Raw genomic sequence first — 12,180 nt, forward strand, 5'->3', positions numbered from 1 at the left:
GCAGCCTACAACTCCTTTTTGATCTTCCGCCCCTGGTGCAGATGGACAGCAGTCTGACCTCGTCTTCCGACGGGCAATGGTCTTCCCGACGGACAACGGTCTTCCGACGGACATCAGTCTCCCGACGGACATCAGTCTCCCGACGGACAACGATCTCTTCGGGGCAAAGGGTTGCCTCCCACATGGGTTCTTCCCTTGCGTGTCAGGGTTCCCCTGCGCGCCCTTCTGCTGTGTTCTCTCCTGCTTAGTGTTAGCGCACAGGCGCTCTCCTGCTCTCCTGCTCAGTGTTAGCGCACAGGCGCTCTCCTGCTCATCAGCGCTCTCCTGTTCGCCAGCGCTCTCATGATGATCATCTCTGCTGTTCCTGTTGGTTCCTGTTACGCGCCCTGTGTGCCCACGTTCGCTCTCGCGATCTAGAACTTCGGTTCAGGTCTTGGACAAGGACTCTTCTTCTACGCACAGGCTTCCACGCGTTGCCTTCTGCTCGCCAGCGATCACCAGCTCGCCTGCGACCATAGACGCGTCAGCGATCTCCTACGCGTCAACGATCGCCATCGATCTGCCACTCGTGTCAGTTCCCCTGGACACCATCAGTAGCGATCTAGCGCTCGCCTGCTGTGGACCACGATCTCCGGTAGCTGAGTCTTGCCGTAGATCTTCCTCCTGCTCGCCAGCGCTCACCTTTACTTCTGTCCTTCTGTGCGCCAGGTTTCTTCAATCGCCAGCGCACATCTGCGCGCCCTTTTCTGCCACGCACCCTTGGGCGCCAACGGTTTTCTGACCTTCTAGGATCGCCTGATTAACAGCTTGCTTCAGTTTTCTGACCGTCTAGGATCGCCTGATCAACAGCTTGCTTCAGCGCTCACCTTCCTGATGCACCTGCGCGCCTTCTGTTAGCGCGATGCGCGCTAACCATCACTAGTCTCTCTCGCGTTGGCAATCGCCTACGTGCTCGCGTGATTCTTCACCTGCGCGTTAGCGTTTTGTTAACGCACCACCGCTCGCCAACGCGCCGTCGCTTGCTGACGCGCCATCGCTTGCCAACGCGCGTTCACTCGCCTACGGGCTATCGCTCGCCAGAACGCGCCATCGCTCGTCAACGCGCCATCGCTCGTCAATGCGCCATCGCCCGCCTACGCGTCATCGGTCTCCCGACCGCCTGCGCTCACCCGTGCGCCCACGTACCTGCGCGTTCACACGCCCACGTGCCCGCGCGACCGCACGCCCACGTGCCCGCGCGCCTACGCTCATGCGCGTCCGCGCACATACTCTCCAATGTTCGCCCGCGCGCGAACCAACGGTATTCCATCGCGCGGACGGACGGTGTTCCTTCGTGCTGACCGACGGTGTTCCTTCGCGCTGACCGACGGTGTTCCTTCGCGCGGACCGACGGTGTTCCGTCGCGCGAACCGACGGTGTTTCATCGCGCGAACGTCGGCTTGATTCCTGCAGTATCCATTGCTCGTCTACGGGTCATCGCTCGCCGACCACCAGCTTTCGCCCTTCCTACCACGCTCGCCCTCCTTCTGCGCTCCTTCGCGCACTTCCGTTTGCGTTCCTGCGTGCCCGCGCATGGGCGCTTCCACGTTCGGCAACGCGCAAACCATTGATTTACCATCGCGCGAGCGCCAGGGCGATTGCGATTGCGATTCCCATTAGGGTTTTGCAGCAGCATGGCCAGCCTGGCGAGTCTTCTGGAGCGTATTTCCAGAACACGGCCTCACCCCCTAAACGCAGAGCATGGCACATGCAAGAGCAGGAAGAATCTTCAGGGAGGTCTGAGCAACATTCTTCTTTCCAGAACCTGGGTTAGCCCTTCTCCGTCATTCCCTGGAAGGGTTTTGCCAGGGAGCTTTCTGTTCAAGATTTCTCCATCGGCCAAGGGGTGACTGGTTTACCCCTTCCTCTTCTCCATCTCGTGAAAGGGGCTTACCAGGTCCTTTCCCTCCTCTGTTGCGACCCGAGGTTTTGTTCAAGGAAGCTACAGGAAGATCATGGGTACTTTCCTCCTCTCGGGCTCAAGCACCTTGGCGTTTCGTCGCCAAGTTTCGAACTTTGTTGCCAAGTTTCGAACTTGCGGGCAAGCTCGATGTTGGACCATCTGGACGCAATAACCGAGGGCTTCCTTTCGGGTGTCTCATCTGTGGATGTCGACAACCTCAGACACCTTTCCATCCTTGGGAAGAGCTTGTTTGTGCCCAAGGACCGAGACATAGACAGCGGTTGTGCGGAGGAAGTCGACTTCCGTTTTCACTCCTCCAAGACGCTTTCTTCCAGACCCTGCAGGGCTCCAGCGCCTCTTTCTTTCAGCCTCGTCGGCCTAAGTTATCGGACCGGCTACGACAACTGAGACAATGTGTCCAATAGCAGTCCCCTCCTGTCAGGAACAGGTAGCACGGGAGGCTCTCCCGGGGGGCATAATCCTAGAGGAAGTGGCAGAGTTCATGAACTCTAGGATTGGCAACCCCCCCTTGCAGGTTTCACGCTGGGAGGATGCCTAAGGTTACTCATCCGGATTACAGCTTGGCGATTCCTGCACGATCTCCGTGATCAGCCAAGGATATCGCGCCTGCCGTTTCTGTCAGCAAATTCAGTGTCACTGAACCTCTATGCCATAGGGTCGGCAAGAGTTTGCGCGTTTGGGCAGAATGATCCATGCCTTAGGAGAAGGTCCTCCATAGGATCGTCGACGGCTTCACCCCCCGGCTTCTTCAGTCGATCCTTTCTCGTAGGAAAGTATCTTGAGACGGGAATTCCGTAGTCGACCTCTCAGCTCTGATCAAACTTCGTCCAGCGTGGAACAACAGAATCGATCAGACTGGTACGAGGCGACAGGACTCCTTAGGCCCTGGATCGGAAGGACGGGTACTTTCAGTTTCCATTCCATCCATCTTCCAGGAAGCTCTTGGAATTCAGCCTAGACTACAGGTATTCCTGCTTAAGATGCAGTGTGACGATCCCGCCGTGGCATCGCAGGTTTTTCCCCAGAGAACTCTCCCTGCTTTTCTCATGGCCGCTCAGGAGCAGGCTTCCGCCTCCTTCGCCTTTTGGAGGACTGGTCAACTCCGGTAGGCTCGGGTTCGACCTTCTTCAACGCCGGGACAAGCTTCCGGATCCTTACCATGAGGGGGGGTTCATGGTAATTTGCTAGGAGCCTTCTTTTCTTCGGCCTCAACATCTGGAGTATCTAGCCATGATATTGAGTCAGCGGCCTTACCACATTGGAAACCCCGCTTCTCGTCCGTCCAGCGAGGTTAAGCAACGTCGGGTCTGGTCGGTACTTGGATGGGTGACCGCCTGAGGACGCCAGATTCTGTTGCCGCCGAGCCTTCCCTTCAGTTGACTGTGGCAAGGCTGAGGAGAGTCGCAGTACCTGTTTTCAGTCAGGCAGAGCTTTCAGCCCTACCTTGGAACGTTTCCTAGGTCTCTTTTCCTCATTGACCCGTCTAAAGTTCCGAATGGTCGCCTCAGGATAAGTTCCCTGTGGGGCGGCCCAAGTTCCGGTGGTTTCAAAGCAACGATTATCCGGACTTTGTGGCCCCTAGGGGACCAGCGGAACGATTAGACCTGCAATGGGTGTTGACCTATGGAACCTCTTGATGGGAGTGGATATTCTCGTCCTTTCCCCACATTTTTTATGCTGTTCTCGGACTCGTCAAAGAAAAGGGGGGAGGGGGCATGTTCCGGTCCAGGCCTATGGTCAAGACCTGAAGGATACCTCTCCATCATTCAGGCAGGCTTAAGGGCCGTAGTCAGGCCCCTCTACAGATCCTACAGCTCCTGTCGAGTCGCTCCGTGCGCGACGACTTCATGGTACTGGCGTGTTCTAATCAGCAAGGGACGCATTTTCATACCTTCGCATCTTGCAGTAGAGATACTGAGATGATTTGAGATCCTCTCAATACCACCATCGGCTCGCTCATTCCGGGCAGAGGAATGTTCTCTCCGACTATCTGAGCAGAGCCTCGTAGAGAGAGAGTACCTGGGGGTCTTTGGCCTTGAGTAACCAGCAAGTCCTGGCCTGGGGGACCTGATCGCGACAGCTTGGAACCTCAAGCTTCCGCTGTTCTTCCCCCCAGTCTCAGACCCCGAGACTCTTTGGCAAGATGCATTCCGGTGATGGTGGGACAACATCGACGCCTGCGTCTTCCCTCCTTTGTTGTCTGTTGAGAATGGGTCTCAACAAGACCAGGTTGTCTGTCAACCTTTCGATGGCCCTTAGAGCTCCACTGGGACTATACGCAGAACGGTTTCCGGACCCTCTGCTTCCTCTGACGGAACTCCCGGGAGAGCTTCTCCCATGGCACAGGCTACTCAAACAACCACACTGCAACATCTTTCACGAGCCGGGGCGTCGCTTCGGCTTCATGCCTGGAGACACTACGCCTCCTCCTCAAGAAGAGACAACCCGCTACAATCGTGGGGCGGAGGTCGCTTCATCTGCGATAGTCATCCACAGGGGTCTTCCAGGCGAAGTGGAGAGTCTTCGGTGGTTGGTGTCGTGGGAGATATACCTCTTCCCTTGAGGCCTCTTCTCCAGCAATAACGAACTTATTGCTTTTCGGCGGGAGGAAACTCCTTTCCGCTCTCGGCAATGAAGCCTGTCGCTCAGCCTTTCCCTGACCTTCTGGCTGAAAGGAATAACTTTTTCCTTCCCGCTGGACCTTTCCTCACTCATGCGAAGCTGCGAACGTCCCTGCCCTAGTCGGAGTGAGACCTCCAACATGGAGTATGGCTCGGACTTTTTAGTCCTTAAGAGATCTTCTCAAGACCCTTTACGTCAGGCCTCTGATAGTATTCCGTCTTGGGGCTCCTGCTCACTCTGGCCGCGGCCAATGTGTAAGCAATCTTCTTGGTCTCGTACGACTCCACCTTTTCTAAGGAATGGGGGAAGGCAAAGTTCAGGTTCGCTCCTGAGTTGTTGGCTAGACTCAGAATCTGGGGGTCCCGGCCCTTCGGTCCAATTCCTCCAAGATTTCGAGTCACCATTCTGTATCTGATGACCCAAAACCTTCTCCTTCTTGCCAGTAAAGGAATCGAGGGGTTATCTTTGGGAACAGCTGCAGTTTGCCCTTACGTGCAGCCGGGTTGGGAGCACAAGAAGGACATGGGGGAGAGTCACCAGTATACCTCTTCAGCTCGGACTCAAGGACATTCATCTCGACCTGAATCCAGACCCTCCCCCGTCACGTCGCCCTACAGCACGATGTCAGATACATTGCAACGTCCCTCGCCTTCGAGTAATACTACTCTGTGACGCAGGTGCTACAAGTTGGAGTCTGGAAGCGTCTAATGACCTTCGCAGCCCGGTTCCTGCAGGGCGTGACCCACAGGAGTCTCGATACGTTTTCTATCGCTCTGTGGTGGCTACACAGCAGCTGGTGTAACCTCAGGCTCCTTTTTGGACAGGTAGCAGAAGGTTGAGGGCATTGTTATCAGGTTTTAGTCTGCATGAACGAAAGAAGTATGTCTGGCCCTTACTTCTTTCTTCATCATCCCCTCTACTGGGAAGCAGCATCCTGGTCTCTGCATAGCTGACCTCAAACCTCTGCAGGTAAACCATGCTTCCTTGTGTTCCGAGTATTGAGTCAATACTGTCGCGTCCCCCATACCCTGATGAGGTGGTATTGGGAACGTCTTAACCCAGAGTTCCTTCTGGAACTCCAGGTCAACTGCCTAGGATGGGTCACACTTCTTCCTTCACACACAAGCTTATGTAGGCCACACGGTTCCTTGCGGAGCAAGGAACTTGTGAGGTGCAGGGACTCCTTTTCTCGAGTGCGACTCACTCGGATTCTGAGTCCCCGGGTAAAGCCAAAGCCAGTGTGGCTGGGGACTTTCCACCCTTCCTAAGGGGTAAGTCACCCAATGTAAATAGCTTGGTTTGTATTTCGGTTACGGAACAAATGACATATTTGAAGATAATTTGTATTTTTCCTAACCATACAAACCTTAGCTATTTACATATATTTGCCCGCCAGCCCTGTCCCCCAAGACAAGTCCTACCTCTAAGTGAAAGTGAAGCAATTCACCGGTGTGTGAGGGGGGGAGGGGTAGCTAGCTACCACTCCCCTACCCCCTCGCTAACTAGCGCGGGGGTAATACACCCTCGTTAAATTCTAATGGCTCGCCATTTCAGCTACGCTAAAAGGTAAACCCAATGTAAATAGCTAAGGTTTGTATGGTTAGGAAAAATACAAATTATCTTCGAATTTGTCATGTTTATAGAGTGCGCAGCTCAACATTACTTCTTGCCAGTACAAGTTTGTGACCTGGGAAGGGGTTTGGGGTCTTTGCCCCGGGCTAGGCATTGTGACTTGGGAACTTCTAGGTTAGGCTCAGTGGGTTTGTTAGGTTCTGTACCCTTTTATACATTGTGTAAAGGGTATATGGAAAAATGCTTTAAAATACACATGCTAATATTAGCGTAGCATTGCTAATGTTAATAATGGCAGTGTAATATTGGTAACGTTGCGTAACATTGATAATGTTAGCTTTCGCAGTACATACGTTCTTGATGCGTGAAGTGACACGGAATTTGAACAAGTCATTATATTTAAACATTTTTACAGAAAATATATAACAAGAGACATTATATTTTATGAATAGAACTTACCTGGCTGAGTCTCCGACTGCGGCAGAATTTAATAAAAAATCGCGGCAACCGCCTTGTGGTGGTTGTGTGGTTAGATGGTTAACCCTTACAGGGTGGTACTTGGAATCATTCCCATTTTCTGTTCCTCAGATTATCTCTGCCGGCCGGATCGACAACATCGTTGGTCCGCCTTTCAGAGTTTTTCCGGATCGCTTTCCCTTCATTGCCTTTTTGGACTTCGTTTTTGGGGAAGTACACTGTGTTGGGATTTGGCAATCGTGTTGTTTTTTTGTTTTTTTTGTCTTTTTTCCTTTATTATCATGAGAGAAAATTCATTATCGTATTTGTGCGAATGATATTTGCACGGTGAGGTTGCCGAAAGTTTCGGTTGACCCTCACACTATCTGTATGGGTTGCAGGGGGTTTGAATGTGCTTTAGATAATAAATGCAAGGAATGCGAGGTTTTAAGTGATGATAATTGGTTAGCTATGAAGCGCTATGTGCGCAAACTTGAGATTGATAGAGTTAGAAGAGCTAATCAAAGTCAAAGTCTGCTAGTGAGCCTAGCTTAGATTTATCTATTGACCCTTTGCTTGTAACCCCTTTGGAAGTTATTCCTTCCCCGAATGTAGTGACTCCTGCCCCTTCTACAGGATCTGTGCCTACGGATGACCCTGGGTATGCTAAATTAGCTGCTGAATTGGAGGCCATTAAAGCACAGTTGGAGGCCTTTAAAGGTAAGGGTGTCGGATACGTTTGTGTCTTCGCCTGATCGTTCTCCCAGACGTAATTGGCGTTACGAATCAAGACCAATGAAGAGAGGGTGGAACCGGGACGTGCAGTCTCGCTCTCCCTCTCCCGGTTCGAGTAGCCGAGATCCTGATCCTTCGGAAGACGATTTTGATGTTGTTCCTGTTAAATGGGCGAAACAGAGAGTCCTTAGCCCAGTTAATCCTGCTAGACTCCCTACTACTTCTGCCAGCGCTCCCAGTCAAGCCGTACGACAACTGCCGTCTTCGGCACCGCGAGAGCCAGCGGAGGTTGCTAAAGCTTTCATGGTTATTATGCAGGAACAACTTTCATCGTTAGTTGAAGCTTTCAGCCACCCTGCTCAGTCCGTCAGACGTAAGGACGTCTCTTTGCCTGTTAAGAGATCTTCTTCTAAGAGAGATTTTAGTATCTCTCCCAAGAAACCTCTGCGCACTTCGTCGGCCGTACGACAACGCACACCCTCTTCATCGGCACGCTGCCAGGAATTTCCTTCCCCCCTCTCCCGGCGCCAGGACGATACTGCCTCTCGTTCTCGGCGCCGTGACGATTCTGTTTCTCTTTCGAAACGCCAGGACGTTACTGCCTCGTTTCTTAGGAAACAGGATGAATGCAGTCTGCATTTTCAAGGCGAAGGCAGCCTGCATCTTCAGGACGCTTCCGTTTCTCGTCATCGTGACGATACTGCTTCTCGTCATCATTACGATACCGCTTCTCGTCATCGTGACGATACCGCTTCTCGTCATCGTGACGATACCGCTTCTCGTCATCGTGACGATACCGCTTCTCGCCGACTGGATGTTAGCGGCGCTCGGCGCCAGGATTCAAACAGCTCTCGCTGCCAGACTGCTGGCAGCCCAACTCTTCGGGATGTTATCCTTGAGCAGGACCTAGAAGATATTTCGGAAGAGGAAGAAAAACCTGCCGACTCTTCTAGTGATTACAAGGTTCTTTCTCGCTCTCTTTTGGAACTTTATGGGGAGGAATTTCAACCTTCGGCCCCTCGTTCTCCTCAGTCTCAATTTACCAGGAAGAAAGCTACTAAGTCTTCGGCCTTCATCAAAATGAAACTTTCAATTTCGGCCAGGAAAGCTCTCGCTAAAGTGGTTGGTTGGATGAAGGAACGGAGACAAGCTGTCAAGACCACCTTTTCTTTTCCACCGTCTCGGCTCGCTTCCAAGGCCGGTATGTGGTATGAGACAGGGGAACCTTTGGGGTTAGGAGTGCCTGCCTCCTCCCAAGGTGACTTCTCGGCTCTTGTGGACTCGGCAAGAAGGCATGCTTTAAACTCTGCCTAGGTGATGTGGTCCATGTCGGAGCTTGATCACCTCGTCAAGGGAATTTTCAGGGTTTTCGAGGTTTTCAGCTTCCTGGACTGGTCTCTCGGGACTCTGGCCAGGAAGTCTGAACTCCTGGAGGACACGAAGGACCTGACGAGTATCATGTCCTGCATGGACAAAGCTCTAAGGGATGGAGCTAATGAATTGGCTTCCCTTTTCTCAGCAGGGGTCTTAAAGAAGAGGGCCCTTTTGTGCTCCTTCACCTCTAGATCTGTGACTGTTGCCCAGAAGTCGGAGCTGCTTTACGCCCCTTTTTCACGTCATCTTTTTCCTGAAGCTCTGGTCAGAGATATCTCCCTTTCTCTGGCTCAGAAGGCTACTCAGGACCTTTTGTCTCAGTCGGCTAGAAAGACCTTACCTGTTGCTCCTGCTCCTCTGAAGAAGGAGGAGAAGAAGTTTCAACAGCCCTTTCGGGGCAGGATCTCCTCGAGAGCGGATTTTAGGGGGAGAAGACAAGAGTCAGGGCCAAGGACCAGCAGTGGTGCGTTTAGGCCCCGGTCCAAAAAATGAGATGGAAGTCCTCCAGACACCAGTAGGGGCAAGACTGTCTTGTTTTTGGCAGTCTTGGAAAAGGAGAGGGGCGGACACCTGGTCCCTCTCAGTCGTCAAGGAAGGTTACAAGATCCCCTTTTTAAAGAAACCACCTCTTTCAGACTCTCCCCTAGCCATAGTGGCTCAGTACACCGACGCGGGGAAACGAGAGGCTCTTCTGGAGCTAGTCGACCAGATGTTGGTCAAGGGAGCAGTAGAGCCGGTTCAAGACCTCGCCTCCCCAGGCTTTTACAATCGCCTGTTTCTGGATCCCAAGAACTCGGGTGGATGGAGACCAGTCCTAGATGTCAGCTCTCTGAACGCCTTCGTGGAGAAAACAAAGTTCTCCATGGAGACGACTCAGTCAGTGCTGGCTGCAGTTCGTCCAGGAGACTGGAAGGTTTCTCTCGACCTGCAGGACGCTTATTTTTACGTCCCCATTCATCCGTCTTCGAGGAGATATCTGAGGTTTGTGTTCCAGGGCAAGTGCTTCCAGTTCAGGGCACTTTGCTTCGGTCTCAGTACAGCTCCCCAAGTTTTCACCAGACTAATGGCGAATGTGGCAGGCTGGTTACACCAGGAGGGGATAAGGGTCTCCTTCTATCTAGACGACTGGCTGATCCGGTCACAGTCGAAAGAGAAATGCCTGGAGGACCTAATGAAGACTTATACGATGACTCAGGACCTGGGACTCATCGTCAACTGGGGGAAGTCTCAGAGCGAGCCGAATCAGACTATTCTCTATTTGGGGATAGTTCTGAATTCAGTTCTTTTTCAGGCTTCTCCCTCCCAGGAGAGGCAGACCAGGTGCCTTGACAAAGTCAAAGACTTTTTGAGGAAGCAGGAATGCTCAGCGAAGGAGTGGATGAGTCTGCTGGAAACTCTATCCTCCCTGGACCAGTTTGTCCCTTTTGGGAGACTGCACCTAAGGCCTCTGCAACACTTCCTCGCAAAGGTTTGGAACAGAAAGATCCAGGAGGACACTTTTTCTTTTCCCATTCCGACAGAGATCAAGGATCTTTTAATGTGGTGGCTGGACCCAGCTCTGTTGGGAAAAGGGATCTCCTTGTTCAAGAAGAACCCCGACCTAGTGTTATTCTCAGACGCGTCCGAGTCAGGCTGGGGAGCAACACTAGGGAACAAAGTAGTCTCAGGTATTTGGGAAGGGAGTCAGATCAGTTGGCATATCAACAGGAAGGAATTGATGGCCATTTTGTTAGGGCTCAAGGCCTTCAAAACCTCGGTGTCAGGAAAGACTGTGGAGATCAATTCTGACAACACCACAGCTCTCGCGTACATAAGGAAGCAAGGGGGAACTCACTCCCTCTCTCTGTTCTCAACTGCGAGAGAGCTTCTCCTTTGGGCGAACGAGAACGAGACCCAGCTGTTGACAAGGTTTGTTCAAGGGCAGAGAAACACCAGGGCAGACATGCTCAGCAGGAGGGGACAAGTCCTTCCCACAGAGTGAACTCTCAACCCGCATGTCTGTCGGAGCCTCTGGAAGTTGTGGGGCAGACCTGTAATAGACCTTTTCGCCTCCGGTATAAACAAGAGGATCCCCAACTACTGCTCCCTAGTCCTGGACGAGGAAGCTGTTGCAGTGGACGCCTTCTTGATGGATTGGACGGGCTGGACATGTATGCCTTTCCCCCGTTCAAGATCATCAATCTGGTTGTCAGGAAATTCGCTCTCCTCGATTCGGGACGAATGATCCTAGTGGCTCCATTCTGGCCTGCGAGGGAATGGTTCACCGAAGTGGTAGGGTTGCTGATGGACTTTCCAAGAAGACTCCCGGCAAGTCCAGATCTTCTCAGACAACCCCACTTCGAGAGATTTCACCAAAACCCCCTCGCTCTCAATCTGACTGCCTTCAGACTGTCGAGAAGCTCGTCAGATCTCGAGGCTTTTCGGCACAAGCGGCGAAAGCTATTGCCAGAGCAAGGAGGATCTCTTCACAAAGAGTCTACCAGTCAAAGTGGGAGACCTTTAGAGCTTGGTGCAGGAGGTGCAAGGTTTCCTCGTCCTCTACCTCTCTAAGCCAGATTGCAGACTTTCTTTTGCACCTCAGGCAGGATGCTAAGCTGGCTGTATCTACCATTAAAGGATACAGGAGCATGCTCTCAACCGTCTTTAGGCATAGAGGCTTAGAGTTATCTCAGAATAAGGACTTGCAGGACCTCATTAGGTCTTTTGAGACAACGAAGCAGGTGCACTTAAGACCCCCTTCTTGGAACCTGGATGTGGTGCTTAAGTTTTTGTGCTCCAGGAAGTTTGAGCCTATCTCGCAAGCTTCTCTGCGAGATGTGACTAAGAAAACCCTCTTCCTTTTGTCTCTAGCGACTGCCAGGAGGATCAGCGAGGTCCAGGCAATCGAGAAGCGTGTAGGCTTCACCCTAAATGGAGCGGTTTGTGCCTTGAGGTTCGACTTTCTCGCCAAGAATGAGAACCCTTCGAAACCCTGGCCCAGGACTTTTGAAGTCCCTAACCTCACGAATCTAGTGGGTCAGGAACAGGAAAGCCTCCTCTGCCCGGTTAGGGCTCTCAAGGCTTATTTGGCCCACACTAAGAGCGTGAGGGGTGCTTCCAACTCCTTATGGTGTTCGGTGAAGGATCCTCAAAAACCCCTGTCAAAGAACGCTTTGTCCTTTTTCCTGAGGGAAACTATTAGGGAAGCCCACCTCTTTTGTGAGGAAGAAAACTTCGCCCTGTTGATAGTACGGGCTCATGAAGTAAGAGCCATTGCTACCTCACTGGCATACCGGGAAAATATGTCAGTTAGGCAGATCATGGACGCAACGTTCTGGAGGAGCAACTCTGTCTTCGCTTCTCATTACCTCAGAGAGGGAAGAGTGGACTATGACAAGTGCTATACCTTGGGCCCATACGTAGCTGCGGCTTCTGTATTAGGCAAAGGAGTTACTACCTCCGCTCAACCTTAGTTTATG

The 12,180-nt window shown here is 52.3% G+C and overlaps 1 pseudogene; it reads left to right on the forward strand.

Annotated features, from left to right (window-relative positions):
• Positions 1-3,203: 3,203 nt before the first annotated feature.
• LOC137623944 (5S ribosomal RNA) lies at positions 3,204-3,322 on the forward strand (annotated as a pseudogene).
• The last annotated feature ends 8,858 nt before the right edge of the window (positions 3,323-12,180 follow it).

Source organism: Palaemon carinicauda, chromosome 30 (assembly GCF_036898095.1).
Source record: "Palaemon carinicauda isolate YSFRI2023 chromosome 30, ASM3689809v2, whole genome shotgun sequence".
Taxonomy (NCBI): Eukaryota; Metazoa; Arthropoda; class Malacostraca; order Decapoda; family Palaemonidae; genus Palaemon; species Palaemon carinicauda.